Consider the following 27068-nt stretch of genomic DNA (forward strand, 5'->3'; position numbering starts at 1 on the left):
TTCCTTTTTGTTTTGTATGCTCCTCAGATGCTGCTTGTTATGTCTTTCAGCTATGGAATGCACAGAGCAGAGATATTGGTCTGTAGTTTTCCTTTTTTTGTACTGTCTTTGTCTGGTTTTGTTATCAGGATAACACTGGTTTAATGAAATGAGTTGTGAAGTGTTTCTTCCTCTTCTATTTTCTGGAAAGATTTAGATTTGGTTTGAATTCTTCTTTAAACATTTGGTAGAATCCTCCAGTGAAACCATCTAGGCCTGGAGCGTTCTTTTTGGGAGTTTTCAAATACAAATTCAATTTCCTTAATAGTTATAGGTTATTCAAATAATTTCATATTTGGCGAGTTGCAGTAGTATGTGGTTTTTGAGGAAGCAGTTCATTTTATGTAACTTGTCAAGTTTATGTGTGTAGAGTTGTTAGATGTATTCTGTTATTACCCTTTTGATGTCTGTAGGGTTTGTGGTGATACCCCACTTCACTCTTGATTTTGGCAATTTATGTCTTCTCCGTTTTTAAATTTGTCAGTCCTGCTAGAGATCTGTCAATTTTACTGACATTTTCAGAGAACCACCTTTCTGTTTCATTTTCTATATTATTATTGTTTTCAGTTTCATTTAATTTGCTCTACCTAGTATGTTAAGGTGGCAACTTAAATTATTGATTTGAGATTATCCTTTTTTTTTTTTAGGATTTGGTACTGTAAATTCCCCTCTCAGCACTGATTTAGCTGTGTCCCACAAATTTTGATATGTTGTATTTTCATTTTAAATCATTTAAATGTAATTTGTGATTCTCCATGAAATTTGCTTTTTGACAAATGGATTATTCAGGAGTGTGTTCTTTAAGTATCTAAATGTTTGGAGATTATCCTATTATCCTTTATTAATTTGTTTGATTCTACTTTGGTCAGAAAATATACCCTGTTTGATTTCCTTCTTTTAAATTTGCTGAGATTTCTTTGTGGTCCACGATGTGGTCTATCTTTATTTTTAAAATTTTAATATCATTGTGATAAAGTATATAAAACATAAAATATGCCATTGCAACCATTTTAAGTATAATATTCAGTGTATTAAGTACATTCACAGTATTGTGCAATCATCACCACTATCTGTTCCAAAACTTTTCTATCACCCCAAATAGAAATTCTGTACCCATTAAGCAATAACTCACCATTCTCCCTTCCCCCAATCCCTGGTAACTTCTAACCTACTTTCTGTCTATATGAATTTGCCTATTGTAGATATTTTGTGTAAGTGGAACTATAAAATATTTGTCCTTTTGTGCCTGGATTATTTCACTTGGCATAACGCTTTCAAGGTTCATCCATGTCATAGCTTATATCAGAACATCATTTCTTTCTATGGCCAAATAGTATTTCATTGTATGGATATACCACGTTTTGTTTATCCATTCACCTACTGATGGACATTTGAGCTATTTCCCCTTTGGCCTATTGTGAATAATGCTACAGTAAACACCGAATACAAGTATCTGTTTAAGTCCCTGTTTTCAGTTCTTTTGGGTATATAACTTGGAGTGTAACTGCTGGGTCATATGGTAATTCTATACTGAACTTTTTGAGGAACCACCAAACTGTTATCCACAGTGGCTGTGCCATTTTACATTCCCAGTGGCAATTTACAAGAGTTCGAATTTCTCCACATCCCCAGTAACACCTGCTATTTTCATTTTAAAAATTATAGTTATCCCAGTAAAGTGGTTTCTCATTGAGGTTTTGATTTGCAGTTCCCTAATAACTAATGATGTTGAGCATCTTTTCATGAGCTCATTGGCCATTTGTAAATCTTCTCTGGAGAAATGTCTATTTAATTCCTTTGCCAATTTTTTTTAAACATCTTTATTGGAGTATAATTGCTTTACAATGGTGTGTTAGTTTCTGCTTTATAACAAAGAGAATCAGCTATACATATACATATATCCCCATATCTCCTCCCTCTTGCGTCTCCTTCCCTCCCACCCTCCCTATCCCACCCTTCTAGGTGGTCACAAAGCACTGAGCTGATCTCCCTGTGCTATGTGGCTGCTTCCCACTAGTTATCTATTTTACATTTGGTAGTATATATAAGTCCATGCCACTCTCTCACTTCGCCCCAGCTTACCCTTCCCCCTCCCCATGTCCTCAAGTCCATTCTCTACATCTGTGTCTTCATTCCTGTCCTGCCCCTAGGTTCTTCAGAACCATTTTTTTTTCAGATTCCATATATATGTGCTAGCATATGGTATTTGTTTTTCTCTTTCTGACTTACTTCACTCTGTATGACAGACACTAGGTCCATCCACGTCACTACAAATAACTCAATTTCGTTTCCTTTTATGGCTGAGTAATATTCCATTGTATATATGTGCCACATCTTCTTTATCCATTCATCTGTCAACTGACACTTAGGTTGTTTCCATGGCCTGGCTGTTGTAAAAAGAGCTGCAGTGAACATTGTGGTACATGCCTCTTTTTGAATTATGGTTTTCTCAGGGTATATGCCCAGTAGTGGGATTGCTGGGTCGTATGGTAGTTCTATTTTTAGTTTTTTAAGGAACCTCCCTACTGTTCTCCATAGTGGCTGTATCAATTTACATTCCCACCAACAGTGAAAGAGGGTTCCCTTTTCTCCACACCCTCTCCAGCATTTATTGTTTACAGATTTTTTGATGATGGCCATTATGATTGGTGTGAGGTGATACGTCACTGTAGTTTTGACTTGCATTTCTCTAATGATTAATGATGTTGAGCATTCTTTCATGTGCTTGTTGGCTATCTGTATATCTTCTTTGGAGAAATGTCTATTTAGGTCTTTTGCCCATTTTTGGATTGGGTTGTTTGTTTTTTTGATATTGAGCTGCATGAGCTGCTTGTAAATTTTGGAGATTAATCCTTTGTCAGTTGCTTCATTTGCAAATATTTTCTCCCATTCTGAGGGTTGTCTTTTCGTCTTGTTTATGGTTTCCTTTGCTGTGCAAAAGGTGTTAAGTTTCATTAGGTCCCATTTGTTTATTTTTGTTTTTATTTCCATTGCTCTAGGAGGTGGGTCAAAAAGGATCTTGCTGTGATTTATGTCATAGAGTGTTCTTCCTATGTTTTCCTCTAAGAGTTTAATACTTTCTGGCCTTACCTTTAGGTCTTTAACCCATTTTCAGTTTACTTTTGTGTATGGTGTTAGGGAGTGTTCTAATTTCATTATTTTACATGTAGCTGTCCAGTTTTCCCAGCACCACTTATTGAAGAGGCTGTCTTTTCTCCATTGTATATTCTGGCCTCCTTTATCAAAAATAAGGTGACCATATGTGCGTGGGTTTATCTCTGGGCTTTCTATCCTGTTCCATTGATCTATATTTCTGTTTTTGTGCCAGTACTATACTGTCTTGATTACTGTAGCTTTGTAGTATAGTCTGAAGTCAGGAGCCTGATTCTTCCAGCTCCATTTCTGTTTCTCAAGATTGCTTTTTTTATTCGGGGTCTTTTGTGTTTCCATACAAATTGTGAAACTTTTGTTCTAGTTCTATGAAAAATGCCATTGGTAGTTTGATAGGGATTGCATTGAATCTGTAGATTGCTTTGGGTAGTATAGTCATTTTCACAGTGTTGATTCTTCCAAGCCAAGAACATGGTATATCTCTTGATCTGTTTGTATCATCTTTAATTTCTTTCATCAGTGTCTTAGTTTTCTGCGTACAGGTCTTTTGTCTCCTTAGGTAGTTTATTCCTAGGTATTTTATTCTCTTTGTTGCAATGGTATATGTGAGTGTTTCCTTAATTTCTCTTTCAAATTTTTCATCATTAGTGTATAGGAATGCAAGAGATTTCTGGGCATTGCCAATTTTTTTTTTTTTTTTTTTTTAGGCTGACACTCTTCAAAGTTTTATTTCACTAACTTCAGGTCAAATTTCCACAGCTGTTTTCTGGTCAATTTTATATCTTTGCTTGGCTTCCCAAAATGGTAGTACCAAAAGATTTGTGGGGTAGGGAGAAGAGGCCATTTTAAGAAGCACTGTATTTACTCATCTTCCACAAGGCAACAGAGTTGGACATCTGATTGTTCAACCAAACAAAGCTTTAACAGCATCCAGGAGGGCAGGCAGGCAAACCAGGCTGTCGACACTCTTCCATTTGTCAAAATCAGACCACAGAAAACCTACTCCACACAGACCTAAAAGGTTATCACCATTCATCTTTTCTTTTTCTGCTGCTGCAAAATTTTTCTTCTTTTAATTATCATATCATGTAGTTTCTCAAGTCCTTCCTTCAGTCCATCACCTATGATTGCACAGGTGGGCTGAAAATGCCAGGGAGTTGATGAGCTCAGTTCACTCATTGCTAACGATTTCTCAATTTCTGAGAGAGAAAATGAGTTCCTCAGGTCTTGTTTTTTAGCAACTATAAGCACAGGAACTCCTTGATTTTCTGATATCCTAGTTATTTTATGAAGTTCAGTTTTGGCTTCTTCCATCCTTTCAACATCAACAGAGTCCACAACAAACACAATGCCATCTGCGCATCTGGTATATGACTTCCACAGTGGCCTTAATTTCTCCTGACCACCTACATCCCAGAAGTGAAAAGTTACTTTTAGAATTTCCCAAGGTTACCTTAATTTTTTCCATGTTAAATCCTTTGGTAGGTACGGTATTACAATTTCATTGAACTGCAGCCTGTATAACACAGTTGTCTTTCCAGCAGAGTCCAAACCCATAATGACAAAGTGGAAGGACTGAAATGAAGGCAGGCTGGACAGGATCAAAGTCTGGTCTGACAATCCATTCCCCATTTCCATCTGCAAAGAAGTGTTCCAAACTGAAAGGCTTTCTTCTTACTGCTTGAGAACTCTTCTTCCTAGGGGATCCAGCTACCAGACTCCCGAATTGGAGCCTGGATCCAAATGAGAAAGCATTGGTAGGCTTTTCTACTTGGGGGCAGAGAAGCACCCCACCGCCACTCAGCTTAGCTCTCCACGCAACTCTGGTGGTTGCCTCACTAGAAACCGTGGCTCCAGACTATGACCACACCCACTCCACGTGGCCCACCCCTGAGCCCCAATCCCATTGGTCACCTGTGTCAGCGCGTCCATGCCACACGCGCCCCTGCGCCCTAACTGGTGAAAGTAACTGCCGCTCCCAGCATGGCAGAGCCAGGCTCTCCCTCGGTCCACAGGCACCACCTTTTGCCTTCAAGTTAGAAAAGAGGGCGCCTGTGGAAGAGCCGAGCGACCCCTGCAGGGGAAGGGGAGCCTCGGCCGGTCGGTCACGTCACCGCCAGCCGGCTCGCTCCGCCCACCCGGGTGCACCTGCAGTGCGGACACCGTGCCGAGGTTCTCACATCCAGCCCGCGGTCACCACTGGTGTGTTTAACCCTTTGTCCGCTGGCCAGAGGGTGTTCCCTGTGGCTGCGCCAGCCCACAGGAGTGAATGATCTGACCTGCGGCAGCTGCCGGGGAAGGCCTGCTGTCCCTGCAGCACGATCCCTTCACCTCACCGCTCTGCACCCAGCCTGCCAATTTTTCAAATGGGTTATTTGTCTTCTTGTTGAGCTTAGGAGTTTTTTATATATTATGAATATTAAATCCTTATTAGATGATTTGCAAATATTTTCTCCCATTCTATAGATTTTCTTTTCACTTTCTTGATAATGTATTTTGATCCACAATAGTTTTAAATTTTTATAAGTCAAATTCATCTATTTTTTCTCTTGTTGTCATGTCTAAGAATCCACTGCCAATTCCAAGGTCATGAAGATTTATGTTTTATGTTTTCTTCAAGAATTTTATGGTTTTAGGTCTTATATTTAGACTGGTGATCTATTTTGAGTTAATTTTTGCATATGGTGTGTGGTAGGGAGTCCAACTTCATTGTCTTGCATGTGGATATCCAGTTGTCCAAGCACCATTTGTTGAAGAGATAATTCTTTCCCCATTAAATGAATTTGGCATCTTTGTTGAAAATCAATTGGCCATAGATGTATGGGTTTATTTCTGGACTTACAATTCTATATCATTGGTCTATATGCCTGTCCTTCTGCCAATACCACACTGTTTTGATTACTGTAGCATTGTAGTAAGTTTTGAAATTGGGAAGTGAGTCCTATAACTTTGTTCTTTTTCAAGATTGTTTTGGTTATTTGGGGCCTCTTGAGATTCCATATGAAGTTGAGGATTGGCCTTTTCATTTCTGCAAAAAAAAAGGCTGTTGAGATTTTGACAGGTATTACAGTGAATCTATAGGCTGCTTTGGGCAGTACTGACATATTAACAATATTAAGTCTTATAATCCGTGAATACAGGATGCTGTTCCATTTATTTAGGTCTTCCTTAATTTCCTTCAGCAAATATTTTGTAATTTTCAATGTACCAGTCATTCACCTCCTTGGTTAAATTTATTCTTGGGTACTTTATTCTTTGGGATGCTATATGGAATTGCTTTCTTAAAAAGTTTTGGATTGTTTATTGCTGGTGTATAAAAACACATTTGATTTTGTGTGTGTATTGTAACCAGCAAAATTGCTGAGTTTGTTCATTAGCTCTAGTAGCTTTCATGTGGATTCTTTGGAATCTTCTATATGTATGATCATGTCATCTGTGAATAGGGAGAGTTTTATTACTTGCATTCCAATCTTAATGCCTTTTATTTCCTGTTTTCTTGTCTAATTGCTCTGGCTAGAAATTCTAGTATAATAGCAGTGGTAAAAGTGGGTGTCTTGTCTTAATTCCTGATCTTAGTGGGAAAGTGTTCATCTTTCACCATTGACTATGTTAGCTGTAGGTTTTTCGTAAATGCCCTTTATCATGTTGAGGAGTTTCTGTTTATTCCTGGCATTCTGAATGCTTTTATCATAAGTGGGTGTTGGATTTTGTCAAATGCCTTTTCTGCATCAATTGAGATGATCATGTAGCTTTTCCCCTTTGTTATATTAATGTGATGTATTATATTGATTGATTTTCTTACGTTGAACCATCCTTGCACACCTGGGTTAAATTCCCCTTGGTCATTTTAATATGCAGTTGAATTCAATTTCCTAGTATTTTGTTAAAGGACTTTTGCATCTATAATCATAAGATATTTGGGGCTGTAATTTTCTTTTCTTGTTAGGTCTTTATCTGGCTTTGGTATCAGGGCAATGGTGGCCTCCTAGCATGAGTTGGGAAGTGTTCAATCTTATTCAGTTATCTGGAAGAGTTTGAGGCAAATTGGTATTAATTCTTTAAATGTTTTGTAAAACTCACCAGTGAAGCCATCTGGTTGTGACTTTTCTTTGTTGGGAGGTTCTTCATTACTAATTCAATTTAAATATTTTACTTGTTACAGATCTATTGAGATGCTATATTTCTTCTTGAGTCAGTTCTGGTAACTTTTTTATTTCTAGAATTTGTCCATATCATCTAGGCAATCTAATTTGTTAGCATACAATTGTTAGTTGCATTCTCTTATAATCTTAAAACATATCTCTGTAAGTTTGGCAATAATGTCCTTCATTTATTTATTTATTTATTTATTTATTTATTTATTTATGGCTGCACTGGGTCTTAGTTGCTGCATGTGGGCTCTTTCGTTGAGGTGTGTGGGCTCTTTGTTGTGGTTCACGGGCTTCTCTCTAGTTGTGGCACATGGGCTCCAGAGTGTGTGGGTCTAGTAGTTGTGACATGCGTGCTCTCTAGTTGTGGCGTGTGGGCTCCAGAGCATGTGGGCTCTGTAGTTGTGGCATGTGGGCTCTCTAGTTGTGGTACATGGGCTCAGTAGTTGTGGTGCTTGGGCCTAGTTGCCCCACGGCCTGTGGGATCTTAGTTCCCTGACCAGGGATTGAACCTGCGTCCCCTGCATTGTAAGGCAGATTCTTAACCACTGGACCACCAGGGAAGTCCCAATGTCCTTCCGTTGATTTCTGAATTTAGTTATTTGTGTCTTCTCTCTCTCTCTCTTTTTTCTTTATCAGTCTAGCTAAAGGTTTGTCAATTTTGTTGCTCTTTTTTTTAAAAAAAAGATTATTCATTTATTTAGTTTTGGCTGCATTGCTGTGCGTGGGCTTCCTCTAGTTGTAGTGAATGGGGGCTACTCTTTGTTGCAGTGTGTGGGCTTCTCATTGCGGTGGCTTCTCTTGCTGCAGAGCACAGGCTCTATGTGCACGGGCTTCAGTAGTTGTGGCACATGGGCTCAGTAGTTATGGCCCATGGGCTATAGAGCACAGGCTCAGTAGTTGTGGTGCATTGGCTTTGCTGCTCTGCAGCATGTGGGATCTTCCCATGCCAGGGTTTGAACCCATGTTCCCTGCATTGGCAGGCGGATTCTCAACCACTGCACCACCAGGTAAGTCACTGTTCCTCTTTTCAAAGAACCAACTTTTGGGTTTGTTCATTCTCTGTACTGTTTTTCTATTCTCTATTTAATTTATTTCTATTCTAATCTTTGTTGTTTCCTTTCTTCTGCTAGCTTTGGATTTAGTTATCTCTTCTTTTTCTAGTTCCTCAAGATGTAAAAGTAGTTTATTGATTTGAGATCTTCTTTTTAATGTAGGCATTTACAGGTATAAATTTCCCTCTGATTATGGCTCTTGCTGCATCTCATGAGTTTTATATGTTGCATTTTCATTTTCTTTCATTGCAAAGTATTTTCTCATTTCCACTGTGTTTTCTTCTTTGATCCATTAGTTGTTTTAAGAGTGTGTTGCTTAATTTCCACATATTTTTGAACTTCTCACTTTCCCCTCTGTTGTTGTTTCTTTTAGCTTTATTCCACTGTGGTTAGAAAAGACAGTTTGAATGATTTCAATCTTCTTAAATGTATCGAAACTTGTTTTGTGGCCTAACATATGGTCAATCCTGGGGAATGTTCTATGTCCACTTGAAAAGAATGTGCATTCTGCTGTTGTTGGGGGGAATGTTCTCTCTACGTATCCTTCTGGTCTAATTGGTTTATAATGCTATTCAAGTTCTCTATTTCCTTATTGCCCTTATGTCTAGATGTTCTAACTATTATCGAAAGTGGTATTTGAAGTCTCCAACTATTACAGTAGAACTGTCTATTTTTCTTCTCAATTCTGTAAATGTTTGCTTTCTACACTTTGGGGCTCTGTTGTATAGTATAAATAGGTTTATAATTGTTATATATTCCTGATGAATTGATCCTTTTATCAATATATAATGTCTTTGTCTCTTGTAACACTTCTTGACATAAAGTCGATTTTGTCTGATATTAGTATAAGCCAACCTCAGCTCTTTTTGGTTACCATTTGCATGGAATATTTTTTTCCATCCTTTCTTTCACTTTCAACCTACTTATTTCTTTGGATCTAAAGTAAATTTCTCATAGACAGCATACAGTTGCACCATGGTTTCTTTTTTTAATTTACTCTGCCCAATCTCTGCCTTTAATTGGACACTTTAATTAATTTACATTTAATGTGTTTGCTAATAAGGAAGGCTTTCTGCCATTTCTTATACTATCTTTGTCCCTCATTTATTACATTAATGTCTTCTTTTGTATTTAGTTGATTATTTGTAGTGAACCTTTTTGATTCTCTTCTCATTTCCATTTGTACATTAAAAGAACATTTATTTTGTAGTTACCATAGGAATTACATTTAACATCCTAAATTTATTATAATATAGTTTGAATTGATACCAACTTAACTTCAATAGCATATAAAAACTCTGCTATTATTCAGTTCCATCCCTTCCTTATGTTGTTGTTGTCACAAATTACATCTTTAGATATTGTGTGCCCAATAACAGATTTATAATTATTCTTATGCATTTGTTTTTTATGTCATGTAGAAAAGAAAGAGTGGAGTTACAAACCAAAAGTGCAATACTAGCTTTTATGTTTGCCCTTGTAGTTCTCTTTACCAGAGAACTTTATTTCTTCATATAGCTTCACGTTATTGTCTAGTGTCCTTTCATTTCAACTTGAAGGACTTCTTTTTGCCCCATTTTTTCTCAGGTAGGTCTAGTGTTAACAAACTCCCTCAACTTTTGTTTATCTGGGAATGTCTTAATTTCTCCCTCAATTTTGAAGAAGAATTTTGCCGAATATAGAATTCTTAGTTGACAGGTTTTTTTTTTTCAGTGCTTTAAATATGTCATCCAACCACCTTCTGGTCTACATGGTCTCTGATGAGAAATCAGCTTTTAATCTTATTGAGGATCCCTTGTATGTGACTAGTTGCTTCTCTTTTGCTGCTTTCAAGATTCTGTTTGTTTGTCTTTCAAGAGTTTGATTGTAATGAGTGTTGGTGTGGATTGCATCTATCCTCGTTGGAATTCATTGAGCTTCTTGGATGTGTAGATAATGTCTTCCATCAAATTTGGGAAGCTTTCGGCCTTTACTTCTTTAAACATTCTTTCTGACTTTCTCTCTCTCTTTTTCTTCTGGGACTCCCATAATGGTGTCCCATGGGTCCCTTAGGCTCTGTTCTCCTTTCTTCATTCTTTTTTTCTTTCTGTCCCTTGGACTAGGTAATTTTAATTTTCCTATCTTCAAATTCACTGATCTTGTGCCTGAAGCTTCTAGTGAATTGCTAGCATTTTGACAGATTTCCTTGAATGTCAGGAGTTTTTTAAAATGACAAAAAACACCTCTTCCAGTCTTTAAGGTCTTCTCAGGTCTTTTCTGAGCATGCTATATGCCCTGGGCATTTCCCCATATACACAGGTGCTTTTGACTGCCTTCATTTTCCAAAGAAATACTCTCTCTGGCTTTTCCTCCCAGGCCTTAGATTGTCTATTTTATGTCTAAACTGCAATCTTTTGCCTCAGGAATCTGTGGGTTGTTCATCTACATTACGATGTTTTCAAGCAATGCTCACCACTTTTATGACCTAGTTGAGTTTCAAGTTAGGTGTAACAGAGATGAGTACCCTGCATCTGTCATCCAGGTAGCCCCTGACAGGTTAGAATAAATCTACACAGTAATTTTCAAATAAGGTCTACTCTCTTCCCTCTTGAACCATGGTCCAGGGTTCTACACTAGGAACATATTTTCGAGAGTGCTGCCCAGTTGGGATGGGAGTAGGACAAGGGCAAGTAAAAATGCCATAAAGCTCTCCTACCATTAAAAAGCTAGGTACCTTTTTACTTGTACCATGAGCTGTTGTTTTCCTTTAACAGTTTATTCCAGGGGGCATTGCATTTGAACTAGGATTACATGGTACACCTTGATATGACCCTTAACTTTTATTTATTTCATTTGTATTTTGATCAAAGTAATAGTTTAATAACATGCACATAGTTTACAAAGTTAAACATTACCTAAGTCTTACGATGACACACAGCAGTTCTCTAACTTATCCCTTCACGTTTCCAATTTCTATTTCCAACAAACAGCCACATTTCATTCTTTTAGTCACTTCTAGTACTTCTCTGTATATATTCAAATAAAATGAGAAGATTGGTAGTTGTTTTTCAATATTTGATATGCTCTACTGACTTCCTTCTATGGAAGATTATAATTGAGTCCTACTACTATCTCCCACATCCATCTACACACACATTTCACCTTGTCTCATACTCCACATTTAATTATCCCAGAATTGTTGGCCAAATTAACATTCAGTGTTTAAAGTTATGGTGACAACAAATACTGTTCACAGCTGAGCCAGCTGCTATACAGTATGGCTACTTTTCCTTCCTTGGAAATTTTTTTCCTGGAATTAATAATTACCTCACCTTATATATGTTGTCTAGCTTTCTATGTACTTATCATTAATGCATATCAATTCCTATGTATTTATCACTAACTCATGCCACACTCTTTGACAAAACTGTAGTATTCTCAGTATTGTCAACCACACCAGGCAATCTGTGAATTCCACCTTCTCCTCAGAACCTTTCCCTGAAGCTCTCCAATTTGGACTGTTTGATTTCTAGGCCTCTGTACAGCTGGTATATGGGACCTTCTCCTCACTGCCATCCTGAGAAATCCCTGCTGTTCTCTCCTGCATTGGATCCTCTGTTTCCTGGATCATATGTTTTCTGCTTTCTGGATTTACTGCCCTCGTTTTGTTGGGTACCTACTCCAAGATTCCTGAACTTGCATGCCTGAAAATGTCTGTATTCTATCCTTGCAATTGATTGGTAGTTTGGCTGCATATGGAATTCAAGGCCCAATGTCTTCAAGCTTTCAGTATTGTTGATAAGAAGTCCAAAGGCATTCTGATTTTAGAACCTTTTTGTGTGACCCCAAATTTTCCTCCCTAGAAGCTTTATAGCTTTTAGAATAATTTCTTTTCCCCTTTGCTCTAAAGTTTTATGATATGACTTGAGGTGTGTTTTTCCTTTATGGTGCTGGGCAACCAGTGGGCCCTGTCAGTCTGGAAATTAATGTCCTTAGGTTTGGGGGAGATTTTCTTTTATTATTTATTTGATAATTTCCTCTCCTTAATTTTCTTCTCAAGAATTATTTTTATTGGATGTTGGACCTCATGGATTAATTGTTTAATTTTCTTATTTTTCTCTTTTCCGTTTCTCATCTCTCTACCTATTAATTGTTTTCTTAGAGATTTCTTCAACTATATCTTCCAACACCTTGTTGAAAAAAAATTTTTAAACCACTTTAGTCATTTCTAAGCGTTCAGTTCAGTGGCATTAAGTACATTCACAAAACTGCAACCATCATCACTATGCATTTGCAGAACTTTTTTTTTTGCAGAACTTTTTAATCATCTTAAACATAAGCTACAAACCCATTAAACAATAACTCCCTATTCTTCCCTCTCCCTAACCCCTGGTAAACTCTAAATCTACTTTCTGTCTCTATGAATTTGCTTATTCGAAGTACCTCATGTAAGTGGAATCATACATTGTTTGCCATTTTGTGTCTGGCTTATTTCACTTAGCATACTGTTTTTAAGGTTCATCCATATTGTAGTATGTATTAGAATTCCATTCCTTTTAAAGGCTGAGTAATATTCCATTGTATGTAAATACCATATTTGTTTTTCCATTCATCTTTTGATGTATATTTGGGTTGTTCCCACCTTTTGGCTTTTTAAAATAATGCTGTAATTACAGTGATATACAAGTGTCTGCTTTCAATTCTTTGGGGAATATACCTAGAGGAAGAATTGCTGGGTCATATGGTAATTCTGTGTTTAACTTTTGGGGGAACTGTCAAGCTGTTTTCCACAGTAGCTGCACAATTTTACATTCCCACCAATAAGGCACAAGGGTTCCAATTTTTCCATGTCCTTACCAACACTTGCTATTTTCCATTTAAAAAATAATATCCATCTTAACAGGTATGAAGTGATAACTCACTGTGGTTTCTTACCATTGTAAAGTTGACTTTTCTTTGATTTGGCATTTTCTTGATTGCTGTAAACCTTTGACTGTTTCCAGAGTTTTGACAAGTTGTTTCTGACAGTTTCTGTTTGTTTTTCTATGCTTCTGTGGAGTGATGGTAGCTCGGCATTGCCTACTCCATCATTTTTATATGGTATATCTTGGTATATGTTCCATGGGTGCTTGAGAAGAATGTATATTCTGCTGTTATTGGGTGAAGTGTCCTATAACTGTCAGTTAGATCCTCTTGGTTGATGGTTGTGTTGAGTTCTTCTTTATCTTTCCTGATTTCCTGTCTAGTTGTTGTATCACACCCATAACAGGAACGGATAAAACTAACTTCTTTCTCCCAATGAAGGTAAGAGAACTTAAGGTAGCTTAGGGAAGAATATAAGCGAGAGTTTCCATGACTTTCTAAAAGCCTGATGTCTTTCAATTGCAGGTCTGCCTCTGCTGCTTCATCTCCCACTATTTCCTCAGATACCCTACATACATAGTAAACTATTTATAGTTCCCCAAGACCATGTGCTCTTTTACCTTTCTCTGGCTTTGTACCTGCAATCACTTTTCTTGAAATGTCCTCCCCTTGAGTATCTTTAAAGATTCAGCTCATATATTACCTCCCTTATGAAACTTTTGCTGATCACTTAGAGCAACTTGAATATATCTTTCTTTGGATGCTAATTTACAATGAAGCTAATCATAAATCTTCAAAGTCCCTCACTTGGACAGACACTTTCCAAGGTCCTGGGAGGAGCCCTAACATTATTTTACAAGGGTATATATATATATATATATATATATATATATATATATATACCCTTGTAAAATAATATGTACATTATATAAAATAAAAAATATATATATAATCTAATTTGCAAAGTAAGATATTTAACCATATTCAGTTAAGACTTTTCTCCAGTCTGACTTTTCCTCCATCAGACATCCCCCTTGTGTTGGGTGGCACTGGAGTGGCTAAGAGGAAATTGAGTTGTGGATAGATTTAGTTTGGGTTTAATGGGATATATTTATGTGGTTTGCAATGACTTATGTGTATAGTTAATTTATTGCTAATGGTGTAGGAATGGCTTCAGGAATGCTCCCATAACCTGATGTCTTGGCTCACCCAGCATCTTTACACAAAACAGAGAGAGCCAGAGGTATTATAGCCATATGAATGTATCCTATAGTGCCCTGTCTTAGACATGTTGGGGAGCAGAGGAGAAACAAAGCTTGAAATGTACAAAGCCCAAAGTTAGTCTGTGGAAAATTCTTCTAATCATCACATTTAAATTTTAAGTGAAGGATTTTTTTGTTTTGTTTTGTTTTGTTTTTTGTGGTACGTGGGCCTCTCACTGTTGTGGCCTCTCCCGTTGCGGAGCACAGGCTCCGGACGCGCAGGCTCAGTGGCCATGGCTCACGGGCCCAGCTGCTCTGCAGCATGTGGGATCTTCCCAGACCGGGGCACGAACCCGTGTCCCCTGCATCGGCAGGCGGACTCTCAACCACTGCGCCACCAGGGAAGCCCCAGGATTTGTATTTTTAATGATACTTAGTCAAAATGAAAGTTTCCTCCTTTCAAAACTATAGTCAATTCAGCATGTACAACTATAAATAAATCATAATACTTTTTTCATGGAAATTGTACAAAATAGAATTTATCAAAATTCCTGTTTTTCTTTCTTTTTTTTTTAGAAGCATTTTTTTTGTTTTTGGCTGTGCCACACATCTTATGGGATCTTAGTTCCCTGACCAGGGATTGAACCGGGCCCCTGGCAGTGAAAGCGTAGAGTTCTAACCACTGGACTGCCAGGGAATTCCCCAAATTCCTGTTTTTGAAGAACCCAAACCTCCTAGCAGTATTACAAACAGCAAGTACAGCTTTGTGTACAGTCACATATTTTATGCATCTCATCTGCTATGTACTGAATTGTGTCCCCCCGACTCCCCCAACTTCATGTGCTGAAGCCCTAACACCCAATGTGTCTGTATTTGGAGACAGGGCATTTAGAAGGTTATTAAGGCTAAATGAGGTCATAAGTGTGGGGCCCTGATCTTCTTGGATTGGTGGCTTTATAAGAAGCAATGACTGAGTCTTAAAAGAAACCAATCCACTCGTTTCAAAATGGGGTAAGAGGGGTCTATTCTCTTGTCCAAGTATCTTTGCGGATTTTCCCTTACTCTCCTCTACTACTCACTCACTAGTTGTGTGACCTTGGGACCAACCAGCTAACTCTTTAAGACACAGTTTTCTCTTCTATAATGTAGATAAACACCTCACAAGGTTGTTGTGAAGGTTAAATGAAATAAGGCCTGTGAAAGCATCTATCACAGTACTTGGCATACAGTAGGTGCTCAATTAAGGTTAGTTTTCTTTCTTTTATGCTTCTTTTCAGTGAGGTCTGCTCATTCTCTTTAAAGAAGCAGAGTCTCTTCATCTTCCTGGGCTCTCATCCCTCTGTAGTATTCCTCTGAGGAGAAATTGTTTTCTTCATTATCTTGGAAGAAACTCTATCTCCTTATGGGGATACTCATCCTCCCCTGGAATTTTTTCCTGGTTATAAAAAAAGTCCTAAAGTTTACAAGGCCAATGCGTGATCTAGCAGGAAATGTAGACATTTTTCATGTTAATAGTAAAAGGACAAGGAGACCGTTTCCAATTTGTACAGACATTTTGTTACCGTGGCATGTGCTTAGAGCAGAAGCAAGAAAGCAGCAATTAATTGAAGGTCTCTACAATGCAGAGTTTTAATTAATTCATCTGATTTTATTAAATGGTGTAATTTGAAGAGGTATTAGGCATAAAGCAGTTGGTAAATTCCCAGTGCCTAAGTCTACCCCCTACCATGCTCCTCATGGGGCTAGGCAGAGATGCTAGCTCCATGTCACTGCCAGCAAGTCTCATTTCAGAAAGTCTACTTCCTGCAGGTGCATGCCAGGGAAGTAACTGTGGGATATTATCCCAGAAAGGGAGAGTTGGTGGTTGCAAAGGTCAGGAGAGAGCGTGATGCAGCCAAGTGTTTTTGGGTCCATTAAGTCAGCACAGCTGCCACATGGGCTGCCAATTCTATTCAGAAGTGGGCAAAATTCAGGTTGGAAAATTGCTTCATGTGGTATGCTCATGTGTGGATTGGAGCAAATAAAGATTAGAGTGGGCAATAGGGACTCATATAGTAAGCAGTTAAGAACTGAAGGTGAAAGCAAGTGAGAGAAGGTGGCCGCTCCCTGTCACTGTCCTCTCCTGCTGCCGCAGCTGCCAGCACCCCCTTTGCCCAGGTGCAGAGGGGAGGGCTTGGAGGCTCTTTATTTCTGTTGCTTCCATTTCACCAACAGTTGGCAGCTCTATCCGTTGTAGTGATTAGCTCCTCAAATTTGTTGTGAATATATTAAGGAAATATTCTTGGTTTATAAAAACCAAGAAAAATTGCATACAGCTAGAATGCAATTTCCAGAAATGGACTTCTTTCCTCTTTTTAGATGTAAATTATCTTTGTCTATTTGTATCTTTTTTTTCTTTCCCCTCAATTTGTTTTGGCCACGCCATGCAGCTTGTGGGATCTAAGTTCCCTGACCAGGGACTGAACCCGGGCCACCTGCAGTGGAAGCGTGGAGTCCTAACCACTGGACGGCCAGGGAAGTCCCCCGTCTTTCCCCTCAATGTTAGAGAAAGGATTATTTTGTATCCTGTTTAGGAGTAAACTCCTAACCTGGGCTCCAGATTTTACCTCCCCTGTAACCTTAAACTCTTAATTACTGCCTTTCCTCTCAATCGTTTTAAATGCCTCTCACTTCATTCCATACTTCTCCTCAGTAACAGACCCCCACAGGTCATTTTCCTTAAACAAACACCTTCTTTTGAAACTGTTGACCCTTGGAACACTGTCTGGGAAAATAAAAGCAAAAGCTTCTCAGCTGTTCGCCCTTAAAGAGTCATCTCCCCATTTCCTGCTACTTTCTTTCAAGCTACATTAGAACTAAAAATTGGGCTGAACAGCTTTGCAGGGAAGCCTTCCCTCATTCCATTAGGCACTATTAGTCACACCTGCAATGCATTCCCACAGCACTGTGTTCATCCTGCTATTATTGTACTTGGCAACTAGAACTTTAATTTATCTGTTTACACTGTATTGTTATTTACCTCCTTGTATTTGTGTCACTTTTCCTAATCCATAAGTCCCTAAAAGGAAGTGAAGTGACCTTTATCTTGGTGTCCCCAGAAAAGAATGTTTCATAATCGGTGCCCAGTAAGTGTTGAGTGGGAGACATGGCGGGGGGGGGGGGGTGCTAACAGCTATCGGACCATGACCATGTGCCAGTTTTTCTGTGAGACAGGGGTCATTATACCTTCTTTGCACATAAGAAAATTGAAGTTTATAGAGTTCAAGGAGCTTGCCTAAAGTCATATAGCTATTCAATATTAGAGCTGTAATTCAAATTCCAGTATGTCTGATTTTAAAATCTATGCCCTTTCTATCATGTTGCCTCCAATATCTTACACTGAGTCCAAGTTCTGGTCCTACCAATTCTCTTGTGTCTTCACCCCACTCTCTGCTTTCTGACCTCACAAAGACACCCCAGTGCCCTGATCCCTATTTTCTCCTGGTTTGCCTGCCCCCTTTTGACTCCACATCCAGCCTAGACCACATGACTATACTCTTGAGCCCTCTTTCACCATCACCTTCAACCTCTGTCCCTTTGCCCCATCTGCCTGGAATAATCATCACTCCAGGTCAGCCCCCGCAATGTGCCTTCTCTGTTCTGCCACTATTGCAGAAAACTGCACCAAGGGACAGACTGGTATCACCAATCTGGTTTCCAACTGCACATACACTTTGTGGGCTTCTTCATGATCCTTTCACTCATCTCTGGTGAGCTTCTTCTCCTATTCTTCTCAATTACTGTTCCAATATTTACCACTTTCCCTAACCCCACTATGGACATCCTATCTCTTCCTTCTTGAACATTTAGGACAGTTCTGTGGTTTTGCTATCATACAAAAAAGCTAAGGTGAGCATCCTTATACATATTTCTTTCTTCACTTGAGATTTTTGTCTTAAATGGCAAGCTTCTTGAAAGAGTTAGCCCTACCCATTGCTGTCATTTCATTTCCTTTACTTTCTATTCACCACTCAACCTACAGTTGTCTGGCCTCTATCCCTTCCACTCACTGACTCTCTTCTTTTTTTTTGGTTGCCCCATGCGGCATGTGGGATCTTAGTTTCCCGACCAGGGATCGAACCCTGGCCCCCTGCAGTGGAAGTGTGGAGTCTTAATCATTGGGCCACGAGGGAAGTCCCCTGACATTTTTTTTTAATTGAAGTATAGTTGATTTACAATGCTGTGTCAGTTTCAGCTGTATGGCAAAGTGATTCAGTTATACATACATACATACATATATATATATATTCAGATTCTTTTCCATTATAGGTTATTACAAGATATTGAATATAGTTCCCTGTGTTATATAGTAAGTCCTTGTTGTTTATCTATTTTATATACCTGTTTGTATACGTTAATCCCAAACTCCTCTAATTTATCCCCCACCCTTTCCCCTTTGGTAACCATAGTTTATTTTCTCTGTCTGTGAGTCTGTTTGTTTTGTATAAGTTCATTTGTATCATTTTTTTTAGATTCCACATATAATTGACATTTTTCTCATCGAGGTAACCAGTAGCCTCCATTTTGCCAAATTCTACTTCATACTTGTAGGTCTATAGCTTATTGGACCTCTCAGCTATACCTGACACATCTGAGAATTCTCTTCATCTTAAACTTTCAACTTCTGTTTTCCATAATCCTACTCTGCTTTTCTTCCTAGTAAGTATTAGCTAATAATTACTGTGTGTTTATCAGGCACTATTCTAAGGGCTTTACATTAATTACAGGTACATTTAATTCTCAAACAACTGAGGCTTAGAGGTGAAGTAACTTGCCAAAAGTCACACAGCTGGCATGTGGCAGAGCCTAGAGAATAAAAAATCATACAGACTGGATCCAGAGTCCATGATTTTAATCACTGTGCTATACTGCTTATCCTTAACATACTTTTTCAGTCTCCTTTGTAAGCTCATTTTTTATTTATTTATTTATTTTGTTTGCGGTACACGGGCCTCTCACTGTTGTGGCCTCTCCCGTTGCGGAACACAGGCTCCGGATGTGCAGGCTCAGCGGCCATGGCTCACGGGCCCAGCCGCTCCGCGGCATGTGGGATCTTCCCGGACCGGGGCATGAACCCATGTCCCCTGAATCGGCAGGCGGACTCTCAACCACTATGCCACCAGGGAAGCCCTGTAAGCTCATTTTTACTGGTCTTTTAAACACTGAAATTCTTCAAGACCCCCTCCTTGGCTCTATGGTCTCCTTCTTACACACTCTTCACAGGTAATCTCTTTATTCTCATGGTTTGAATCACACACTCTTGATACTCAGATCTATATCCAGTTGAATATATCCCCTGAACTTCAGACTCTTAAATCCAACTGCATCTTGGTCAGATCCACTTGGGTGTTCTACTGGCACCTGGTACTCAACGTAAAAACTGGCTCACTTGTAGTGCTCCTCCTCCTGTATTCATCATGCAGTAATGTCATCCAGTCATCAAAACCACGGTGACATCCTAGATTTCTCCTCCTTTACCTTCAGAATCCAATTAATCACCAAGTTGTGCTAATTCTGTCTCTTAAACATTTTTTAAATCTTTCCATTGTCTTCATCCCTACTTTAAACTCTCTTCATCACTTGCCTGACATATTGCAACAGTCTCCAGCCTGGTCTCTCTTAAATCTATCCTGAATCATCTCAGCAAAACACAGATCTGACCATGTCACTGCCCTTCCATGACTCAGTACTGCCTGTTGGCAGTACCTGTTGGTACATTCTCAGTTCTTCAGCATGACACAGCTTTCTGTGGTTAAAAGCATGGGCTCTGGAGTTAAACTGCCTGCTTTGAATCTCAGCTCTGATGGTGTGCCACGTTGGGCAAGGTACCCAATCTCCTTCTGTCTCAGTTTCCATATTGGTATTATGATTGTGAGAATTACATGACATATCCATGTAAGGCACTTAGAACACTGCCTGGCATATAATAAGTGCGCAATAACTGTTTGCTACTGTCAATGTTATTATCTAGTCTCATCTCCTCTCATTCCTTGCCTTCAAACTTATGTTCTGGTAATACTGCACTGTTTATAATTCCCTAAAGGCATCATGCTGTTTCACGGCTGTGTGCCTTTCTACTGCTGTTTCCTTAACCTTCTATACTTTCACACACTTATCTGCCTGGCTAATCCTCGGCTCAGTCCTTAGCCAGACATCATCTTCAGGATATCTTCCTTGACTCCCATGCCTCTGACACAGTCTGAGTAATTTGCTTTCTTCTATGACCTTATAGACTCTGTACATGCCTCTAACGGCGTTTAACACAACGAACTGAAGTTGCCTATGTATGTCTGTCTCCCCTGCTGGACTGTAAGCTCTTTGAGCAAAGGGATATGTCTTTTACTTCTTTGTACCTTCAGCACTTAGCATTGTGCCCATATAGTAGGTGCCTGTTGAACTGAACTGCCTCCCTTTTCATGGAAAAGTTAGGTATCCGCATTTGTGGCTCACTTGACTAGGAAAAGAATGTCTCTATCTTTTGCCAAGCTGGTCTTTCCCATTTCAATACATTCCACCACTGAAATGTTTGAGTCAGAAACTTTGATTCCTCCATTTCCCTCACCCTCACCCTGACATATTATGTCAGTTCTATCTCCAAAATATGTCATTATTCTCATTTCCACTGCTACCACCACCATCTCTCAACTGGCACCTGGCCTCCTAACTGGTCTCTATACTTCCATTCACACCACCCACCCTCCATTCCATACCGCAGCCAGAGTTGTTTTAAAATGTACATCAAATCATGGTACCTCTCCTAGTTAAAAGCCTTCAGTGGCTTCTCACTCTATTAAGAATGCGATCCAACTCTTCACCATGGGCTACAGAGCCCTGCAGGGTCTGGCCCCTTGCCCCTTACTCACTAGCGCTAGTCATAGTAGCCTTCTTCCAATACCCAGAACACACCAAGCTCTTTCTTGCTTCAGGGTCTTTCCACATGGTTGCCTACTCTGCCTGGAACATTTGCCCTCTAATTGATTTTTTTTGAACCTGGCTGGCACTTCTCACCCTTTGAGTTCTAGCCTAAAATATCACATCTTTAGAGTGTCTTTCCTAGTGAGCCTATCTAAGTCCCTCTGTTAGTCGCTACCTCTGTATTTTGTGTGCTTCCATCATGGCTCTTACCACAGTTTATAAATATCTTCACTTATTTTTTACTTGCCCTGTAGTCTGTCTTCCTCACCAGGTTGCACACTCCGTGATGCAGTGACCATATCTACACTGGTCACCATTGTAGCCCCAGCACCTGGCACAGTGTCTGGCACTTTGTTAGCATTCAATAAGTATTCCTTGAATGACTGACTGACTTGATAAGTCAATCATTCAATCAGTAAAGCAGGGTGGCTATGTGAAGTTCCTTTTGGTCCCTTCTGTAAGAAAAGCTTTACAACTTCAGGTAGCAATTTAATTGGGAGATGAATCATCTTGCTTAACCCAGTTGAGAAGTATTGTAGGAGATCTTAATCAAGCAAGAAAAGGAAATACTTTTTAAAAGTCTGGATGTTAGGCCCTTTATCCTTGTGAGTGACTCAGGAGTGACGACTGTAATTAGTACAAACCAGCAGTTCTCAACAGGGGGTGATTTTGCCTCAGGGGACATTTGTTAATGTCTGAGTACATTCTTGGTTGTCAAAACTGGGAAATGCAGGGAGTGTGCTCCTGGCATCTAGTGAGTAGAGGGCAGGGGTGCTGCTCAGCATCCTATAACACATAGATCAGCACCCCAACACCCCCCAACAAAGAATTATACCACCAGAAAGGTTAATAGTGCCAAGGCTCAAAAATCAAAAGAGAAACAGGACTAATATCTACTTTGTGAAACATAATAGAATGGTCAAATATAGGTGGTTAGTGTTCTAGAGGATTTGTAAAACTCAATAATTGAAGCATTAATAAGCTCTCTTGTTTCCTAAGATTTATTTCTGTTCTTTAGAGTGGGTTTCTGTTTGTTTGTTTTAAACAAAGAGTCCATTGACAGGCTTTAGGAAATTTTTGAATGTTCTGAAATTGTATCCAAAATTGTGTAATTGTAAGCATTTATATGGGAGGAGGGGCCGTCAGATTCTCAAAGGGGTCCATGACCACCAAAAGATTAAAAAGCAACTCGTATGGAAAGACCTTTGTGTTACCTGGACTGTACTTTAAAAACTCATTATTTTGTGGAATATAGGTTCTGCAAAATGTTTGGGAACATGCATCCTGGAGGGATGTCTTTTAGAGCTGCCTCGGGAGGCAGGCAAGTGTGAAGGAAGCTCAGCCTACTTTCTTCCTAGCTTGGGGGCAATACAGGTTTCACTGGGCTGTTAGGAGACCATGTGAGGGAACTTACATAAGCCCTACTGAAGTGTTAGGCACACAACAAGTGCTCAACAAATCTTAGTTTTCTTTCTTCCTTTCTCATTACTGTAAGGATCGAATAAAATAATGCTTTGAGAACTAAATGAAATAATGTGGCATGTTGTGTGGTCAGAAGTAGATGTTTAATAAATGCTTATTTTTCTCCCATGTATTGTTTATACTAAAACCCTGGGTCTTATTCTTTAAAGTAGAGGAGGATAAGCCTCAAATTCAAAAAATTTGAGTTTCAGTCTTGGCTCTGCTGTTTCATTACTAGCCAAGTTAGTTGGTGAGTCTTATTTTTCTCATAGGGGGATAATGCTTACCTCCCAGGGTTGCTAAGAGACATAAATGAGATAATTTATGTAAAGGACCTGGCATATGGATATACTTACATGGGATATAATTGGTACTTAATAAATGTTAAATTCTTTTCTCATTCAAAAGTTCCTAGATTCTACTTCTATGAAGCTTTTCTGCAATAGAATGACAGTTTGCTGAATGCCTGGTACTATAACCTCATCTAAATATAAAACTCAAATATAAAATTTGTAGTATTTGTATTTATTCATACTCACATTTGTTCATATAAAATGATAATATTTCATTTAAATATGTTTTAAATATTTTGTTCTATGAGCTCCGTGTCAGCAAGGGCTGTTAGGCTAAATCCACATAGCATCCAATACAGCAGCACTATGTTCAGTTTTTTTAATGTTTAAGCACTTACTGGGTACCAAATTCTCAGCATTGAGGATAAGAAGAAACATGTCCCTGTTTGTGAGTAGTTTTACCAATATTTCAAACGTCAAAAGGTATTTCAAATATTACCAATATTACCAAAAATATTTCAAATATTACCAATATTTCAAAACGTCAAAAGGTACCAAAAGGTATACAATGAAAAGTAAGTCCTGACTTCTGTATTCTGGTAATGATAGAGTAGCTTCTATCACAGTAACAATCATGATAAGTTGAAGGTAGTATAGAACATCCAAAACCAGGTAGAAACTAGAGGAAATTCAACCCTTGAAAGAAGGGAACTATGCTGGGTAAGGCTCATTAGTTATATATATTTTACCATTAGTGGTATATGGTAGAGCTCAAGAAGAAAGCTGCAGGCTTATTAGAGTACAGAGTTCAGAGTTCCCAGAGTCTCATAATATAAGATCCAAAATCTCCAAGTTCAAATAAAAACTCACTCATCATACCAAGAATCAGGAAAATCTCAACTTGAATGAGAAAAGACAATCAACAAATGTTAACACCAAGATGACACATGTCAGAATTACCTGATAAGGATTTTAAGGTAGCTGTCATAACAATGTTTCAGAAGCAATTAGAAGCATTCAGAAGCATGCCAGAAACAAAGTGAAAAAATAGAAAGTATCAACAAGGAAACAGAAGACATAAAGAATGGACATTTTAGAACTGAAAAATACAATAACCAAAACAAAAAAACTTACTGATGGGCTTAATAGGAAAATGGGGATGACAGAGAAAAGAATTAGTGAATTTGAAAGTAGAGCAATAGAAATTACCCAATCTGAAAAACAGAGAGAGAGAATAGACCAAAAAATAATGAAGAGAGACTTAGGGTCCTGTTGGACAAGACAAAAGATCAAACATTTGTGTCATCAGAGCCCCAGGAGGTGAAGATAAATAAGATGGAATTTTAAAAATATTCAAAGAAATAATGGCTGAAACATCCCCAAGTTGGGTGAAAGATATAATCCTACAGATTCAAGAATCTGAATGAACCTAAACAGGACAAACACAAAGAAATCCACTACAAATAACATTATAATCAAATATTCGAAAAATAAAGACAAAAGAGCAAAACCAAAACCTTGAAAGCAGATAGAGAGAAATGATGCATCATTTTACATTTCCACCATTATGGAAACAATGATTTGAATGACAGTGGATTTCTCATCAGAAACCATGGAAGCCAGAAGAAAAAGGCACATTTTTTAAGTGCTGAAAGAAAATAACTGCCAACTCAGAATTCTATACTTGGTGAAAATATCCTTCAGGAGTGAAAGACAAATCAGGACATTCTCAGATGAAGGAAAACAAAAAGAATTTATCTTCATCTGACATACCCTAAGAGAATGGGCAAAGGAAGTTCTCCAAACAGAAAGGAAATGATAAAAGAAGAAATCTTAGAGCATCAAGAAGGAAGGGAGGACAACAGAAAGAGTAAAAATATGGGTAAATAGAGCAGTTTCCTTCTCCTCTTGAGTTTTAAAAATTAAGTTTGATGGTTGAAACAAAAACTATAACATTGTCTAATGTGGTTCTCAGTGCATGTAGAGGAAAAATTTAAGATATATTAGAGAGGAAGGTAAAGGGAAATAAAGGCAGGTAAGGCTTCTATAGCTCACTCAAAGTAGCAAAATGTTGATACCAATAGACTGTGGTAAGTTACATATATATAATTTAATACCTAAAGCAATCACTAAAAAATCTATATGAAACACTGAAAAACACTATAGATAAATAAAAGTGACATTCCTAAAAAATGTTCAAGTAATAGGCAGGAGGAAAATAGGGAACAAACAGAAAACAAACAATAAACTGGCAGACTTAAGCCCTAACTTATCAATAACTACATTAAAGGCAAATGGTCTAAACACACCAATTAAAAGACTGAGATTGGCCAAATGGATTAAAAACATGACCCAATAATAGCCTGTCTACAAGAGAGTCACTTTAAATATAATGATATAGAGAAGTTGAAATAAAAGTGATGGAAAAAGATATACTGTGTAAACAGTAATAAAAAGAAAGCACAAATGTCAGTTTCTTAAATAAGCAAACCTATACACACCATATGATCCAGCAATTGTATTCCTGGGCATTGATCCCAGAGATATGGAAAATTACATTCAAACAAAAACTATACATGAATGCTTAATTTTAATAGCCATAAATTGGAAACAACTCAAATGTTCTTCAGTGAATAAATGGTTAAACAACTATGGTATATCTATACCATGGAATATTATTTAGCAATAAAAGGGAATGAATTATTTATTTATGAAATAATTTGGACAGATCTCAAGGGATTACAGAGTGAAAAAGCCAATCTCAAGAGGTCATATACTACATAATTCCATTTATATCACGTTCTCTAAATGAAAAAAACTGTTGACATGAAGAACAGATTAGTGGCTTACAGGGATTAGGAATGGGGTGGGGGAAGAGAAGAAGGCAGCAGCAGTTATAAAAGAGTAGCACAAGGCATGAGTCTTTGTAGTGATGGAACAGTTTTGTATCCTGACTGTGGTAGTGGTTACATGAATCTATATATGTGATAGAACTGCAAAGGAGTAAATACACACACACACACACACACTCTCTCTCTCTCACACACACACACACATACACACACACACAAGTGAGTGCATGTAAAGCTTGTCAAATCTGAATAAGGTCTGTGTATTGTACCAATGTCAATTTCCTGGTTTTGATATTGGACCACAGTTATATATTACCATTGGGAGAAACTGAGTGAAGGGTACATGGCACCTTGCTGTACTATGCAACTCTCTGGATCTAAAACATTTCAAAGTGAAGAAGTTTAAAAAAATCATTGGGTGAGATGGGATAAAAAATTCATTGGATGGGATTAATAGCAGATTGAATACTAAAGAAGAAAGAATTAGTAACCTGAAGATAGATCAATGGAAATCAAGCAAACTGAAGCATAGAGAAAAAATACTGGAAGAAAAATGAGAGTTTCAGTGACTTGTAGGACACTATCAATCAATCCAACACACGTGTAACTGGTGTCCCAGAAAGACAGAAGAAAGAGAACAGGGGGAAAAAAGTGAAGTACCAGCTGATAATTTTCCAAATTATATCCAAAACTGCAACCCACAGATCCAGGAACTCAGGGAATCCCAAACAGGGTAAATACAAACAAAAGTACACTAAGGCACATGGTCAAAGTTCTGAAAACCGAAGATAAATTTATAAAGGCAGCCAAAGAAATAAGACATATTATACACAGGGAAACAATGATAAGACTGACATTCCATCAGAAATAATGGAGGCCAGAAGAAAATAAAAACTGTCAATGTAGAATTTTATATCCAGAAAAAATATTCAAAAATGAAGGCAGAAAAAAAATTAAGAGCAGATAATTAAAGGGTTTCCACTTCTGGCTGTGAGGGGAAAGAAGATGTGGAATTATTTTCTCTTCGAAAACAACTGGAAAATTGACAAAATATATGAAACATTTATTTTCAGACACTGGACAAGAGGCAACACAAGACAGTGATCTGAGA

The 27068-nt window shown here is 38.2% G+C and overlaps 1 protein-coding gene and 1 pseudogene across 5 annotated transcripts in view; both read right to left on the reverse strand.

Moving 5' to 3' along the window:
* The window catches only part of HDAC8 (histone deacetylase 8), a 243865-nt gene that overhangs the window by 96151 nt on the left and 120646 nt on the right, over positions 1 to 27068 (reverse strand). The gene's annotated exons all lie outside the window — the stretch shown is intronic.
* On the reverse strand, positions 2001 to 13944 carry LOC141277664 (ADP-ribosylation factor-like protein 4A; annotated as a pseudogene).

This window comes from Tursiops truncatus, chromosome X, assembly GCF_011762595.2.
Source record: "Tursiops truncatus isolate mTurTru1 chromosome X, mTurTru1.mat.Y, whole genome shotgun sequence".
NCBI classification, from domain to species: Eukaryota; Metazoa; Chordata; class Mammalia; order Artiodactyla; family Delphinidae; genus Tursiops; species Tursiops truncatus.